A 5309-nucleotide genomic window follows, 5' to 3' on the forward strand; every position below is an offset into this window, starting at 1 on the left:
ATATAGGACATAACAATTAGAGTTACAAACAAAAGTACAGTAAAACTGCTTTTAAATTTGCCCATAACACTACCTTTACTGGAGAGCTTTATTTCTTCGTATAGCTCCAACTTATTATCTGCTGTCATCTCATTTAGGAGCCACTGTGGTACATGGTTAAAGCACTCGTCTGCTAAATCAAAGGTCAGTTGTTTGAACCCACCAGCCGCTCCACAGGAGAAAGATGTGGCAGTCTGCTTCTGTAAAAATTTATAGCCTTGGAAACCCTATAGGGCAGTTCTACTCTGTCCTACAAGGTCACTATGAGTTGGAATCTACTCGACAGCAGTGGGTTTGGTTTTTTGGTTGGATCCTCTCATTTCAACCTGAAGGGCAGTCTTCAGCACTTCTTGAAGGACAGGTCTGGTGTAACAAACTCCCTCAGCTTTTGTTTATCTGGGAATGCCTTAATTTCATCCTCATTTTTGAAGGAGTTTTGCAGATTAAGAATTCTTGGTTAACAGTTTTTTCTTTCAGCACTTTATGTTATCCCACTGCCTTCTGGCCTCCATGGTTTCTGAGGAGAAACTGATAATCTTATTGAGAATCCCTTGAATGTGATGATTCACTTCTCCCTTGCTGCTTTTAAGATTCTCTTTAGCTTTGCTTTTAACAACTTGATTATAATGTGTCTTATTGTGGATCTCTGGTTTATTCTAACTAGACTTCATTGAACTTCTTGGAAGTGTAAATTTATGTCTTTCACCAAATTAGGGAAGCTTCCAGCCTTTATTTCTTCAAATATTCTTTCTGCTCCTTTCTCTCTTCTTCTGGGACTAATGTGTATATTGGTCAGCTTGATGGTGTACCACAGGTCCCACAGGCTCTCTTCACTTTTCTTTCTTCCTTGGACTGGGTCATTGCAATTTTCCCATCTTCAGGTTTACTGACTCTCTTCTGCCGCTCCAAACTGCTGTTGGACCACTCTAGTGAATTTTTCATTTATTATTGCACTTTTCAGCTACTAAATTTGTTTGGTTTCTAACTCCTATTTCTTTATTGATACTCATAGATCATTTTTATTTCCTTTAGTCTTTTGCCTATATTTTCCTTTAGCTTTTTGACCATACTTAAGACAGTTGTTTCAGTCTTTTTCTTTACAGATTGTTCATTGCCGGTGTATAGAAACCCAACTAAACTTTGTAATGTTGATCTTGTACCCAACAACTTTGCTGAATTAATTTATCAGCTGTCTTGTGGATTCTTTGGGATTTTCTATGTATAAGATCATATATAGATCATGGCATGAAGCTCAGTGGCTTACAGATCATGGCATGAAGTCCAATCGTGGGGCTTTCTCAGGGATGGCTTTTGTTTCATTTTCCTCCTTTTAATAGGCCATCCTTCCCTATTTCTCTGTACACCTGGTGATTTTTTGCTGAAATGAGATATCCAATAACATAATGTGATAGCTCTGGAAATCAGATTCTTTCCCTTCCTTGGGGTTTCCAGGGTTTTTTGTTGTTGTTGAAGGGTGAAATAGTCTGGTTTAGTGACTTTTCCAAACTGTTTTCACGAAGACTGGACTCCCTGATGTGTATATTAACTATAGTTTCTGTTCCTTCAGTCATGTTCACCTAGTGTTCTGGCAGAGATCTCCCTGAATGCCAGGAGTTAAAAAGATTTTTAAAAAGAAAAACAAAATAATAACAAAGAATAGCAATAGGAAAAAAAAATTCTTGCAATATTTTCAGATTGGCTCTGTACTGGGGCACTCCTTCAACACTTAGCCAGACTTACAATGAGACTACAGATCAGCTCAAGGTGAAAGCTTAGGTTTCCTTCAGGTCTTCTATGCATACATCTTGCACTGGGCATCCATGTAGCTATCCAAATTATACACAGGTGCCTTTCAATACCCCGATTTCCCAAAGAAACTCTCTATCCAACTTTTTGACCTTGCCCCTAAGTTTTCCACTGCATGTTTCAATCACTGTTTTGCCTGAGGTGGTCACAGGCTCCTCAGTTCACGCTACAGTGCCTCAGGCCATACCTGCCACTTCTCCGCCCTCAATGACCTCCAAGATGGATGAAACAGACAGGCACTTTGCTCTAGTTTTTTTGGTAGTCAGTTGACAGGTTCAAACAAACACAATAATTTGTGAATAAGCTGTGCGCTGCTCCCTCCAGAATCAGGGACCAGAGTCCCAAACTGGAAATGTGGGCTGCAGCCTTAAGCTTCCTGCCAAGCTGAGGCAGGGGTGGGGCATGAGCCACTATCAAAAATCCACAAAGCTTTCCTACAGTTTTGAAAAGCTTTTGCTTGGTTGCTGTGAACCCCTAACTGTTCACCAGAGTTCCAATAAGGTTAGTTCTGACAATTTCTGTTTTTTGATGTTTCCAAGGGGAGATGGGAGCATGGAGTTTCTTACTTCACTGTCTTGATGACAAGTATTAATACATTTTCTAATTAATGACAACACTCCAAGGTACTCCACAGAATATGGAGAAAAACTAATTATACTAACTTACCCTCCTTTTCCAATATCTACCTGGAGATGAGAAAAAAACATTTATTATACAAATAAATCTGACTCCCCCCCCCCGCCCCCCGATAAAAGCCCCTACGGTATTACTAAATCTAGACAGCTCGTGACTCTAGGAAACACAAAATTATTTTGGCACAAACATGAAATCTGTTGACTGGTAAGAGTAAAGTGATTTTTATCAAATTTCACAACTCAAACTGAAAATACCAATTTATCTTGCCTAATAAACTTCTTTCATTTAAAGTTTTTAAAAAGAAATAAGACTGGCTCATGGATGAATTCATGGATAAGAATCAACATGAATCCAATCCCACTTCTCAATCATTTCTGACACCAGTCACCATGTGGCACACTCTCTGACCCTAACCTTCTGGAAGTAGGGCAGATCTCACAAATTAAAAGGACACCATCTTTTAGACTGCCAAATAGGCTGATGACAGTCATAAGTTTGGAGCCCACACGACATCCTCACTTTCACCTGCAGGCTCCCCCTTCTTTCGCTTCAATAATTCACTGAAATGACTGACAGAACTCATGGAAAGTACTGTACTTACAACTCCAGATTACAGCAAAAAGATACAAATCAAGATGATCATAAGGAAGGGATGCACAGATGAGGGCTAGGAGGGTCCTCAACACAGAGCTTCCATGTCTCAAAGAGGGTGCATCACCCTCCCTTTGCCAACCAGGAAACTCTGAATCTTTGTGTTTCTGGCTTTTATCGGCCAGTCCTGCATGATAGGCTAATCATGTCTCTGGAGGCTAGCTGGTATCAGTTTCCCAGATAAGTCCTTTCTGGTCTGGCCAGCACCATTTGCCAGCACAAATCCTCAGGTATGGCCAGGAAGCCCCAGACCAAAACACCCCAATTATTCCAAGGGTTAATTCTGAGGAACCAAAGACAAAGGCCACCTTACTCTGGGTAAGGCTAAATTCTTTACCCCACAACTGGTGAAATCTAAATAAGGTCTATAAGTTAGTTAATAGTGTACCGACGTCAATTTTTGGTTTTGATGAATGTACTATGGTTAAGATGTTATCATGAAGGGAAGCTAGGTGACAGGTAACCATGAACTCTCCATAATATTTCTGCAACTACTTCTGAGTATAAAATTAAGTCCAAAAAAAAAGTGATTTAAGATTTGTCAAAGAAGGCAACTGTTCACCAGGATTTAGAAACACTTTAAGCAACTTATCTAGTGTTTTTCTGGAGAGTATAAGATTTATGTCTCTATTTTAAAAACACATTGGGACTTCTTATTCTTTTAAACATAACAGACCTAATCCCAGGTTGTGAAAGTTAGACAATGAAAAGAATTGCAGTGTTCGAACTGTGGTGTTAGTGAAAAATACTGAATATACCACGGACTGCCAAAAGAACATACAAATCAGTCTTAAAAGAAATACAACTAGAACATTCCTTAGAAGCAAGGATAGCAAGACATCAACTCACCAACTTTGGACACAACATCAGGAAAGACCAATCACTAGAAAAGAATATTATGTTTGGCAGAGGGCCAACATCATGTTTGGTAAAGTAGAGGGCCAACCCTAAATGAGATGGACTGACACAATGGCCACAACAATGGACTCAAACATACCAACAATCATGAAGATGGCACAGGACTGGGCAACATTTCCTTCTGTTATACGTAAGCGAGGATGGCGAGACTTCGTCTCATACTTTGGACATGTTATCAGGAGGGGCCAGTCCCTGGAGAAGGACATCATGTGTGGTGAAGTAGAGGGTCAGTGAAAAAGAGGAAGACCCTCGATGACATGGATTGACACAGTGGCTGCAACAATGGGCTCAAATATAGCAACGATGAGAACAGCGCAGGAACGGGCAGCGTTTCATTCTGTTGTACATAGGGTCGCTATAAGTTGGAACCAACTCGACAGCATCTAACAAGGACATACATAAGGTCACCATGAGTCGGAGCCAATTCGACAGCAACTAATAAAAAGAACAATTTCCAGGTGGCTCAGTGTTTAGTATTCTAAGTATCAGACACAGTAGATAGAAAAATTGTGGTTGAGGAAAATAAGTTTTGAACATTTTATTAACTTCTTAGAAGAGAACTATTAAAAAGTAGTACATATACTCTTTAAAAAAGATGATATGGGATATAGAATCCAAGAGATAATGCAGACAGACCAGTAGGCTCATTTCTTTTCTGTCCACCACCCCATTAGTCGAGCTTTTATTTTGAGTCATGACAAGTTAATACATTTTTATTAACTTTTTTTAATTCTTCAGATTAAAAAAAAAAATCATTAAATTAGAAGCCCTGGTGGCACTGTGGTTAAAGGTAAACAAACTAGGGGAAAAAAACACAAAACTTTCATTATACAGACATAAGATGAATCTATGCAATATTTAAAATTACAACTATTCACATAAGTAGCTTAAAAAATGAAACCAAATCCATTGCCAACAATTTGATTCTGATTCACAGTGACCCTATAGGACAGAGTAGAACTGCCTCATAGGGTTTCCAAGGAGCAGCTGGTGGATTCAGACTGTACCACCAGGGCTCCCATAAGTGGCTTACAGGTAAGTAATTAAGTGTGCCTTATTACTTATTGGAGCCCTGGAGGCACAATGTTTAAGAGCCTGGCTGCTAACCAAAAGGTCTGCAGTTCGAATCCACCAACCGCTCCTTGGAAACCCTATGGGGCAGTTCTACTCTGTCTTATAGGGTTGCTATGAAGTGGAATCGACTCAACAGCAATGGGTTTGGTTTGGTTTTTTGGTATTACTTATTTTTTTTTTTTTTT

Source organism: Trichechus manatus, unplaced genomic scaffold (genome assembly GCF_000243295.1).
Source record: "Trichechus manatus latirostris isolate Lorelei unplaced genomic scaffold, TriManLat1.0 scaffold00108, whole genome shotgun sequence".
Taxonomy (NCBI): Eukaryota; Metazoa; Chordata; class Mammalia; order Sirenia; family Trichechidae; genus Trichechus; species Trichechus manatus.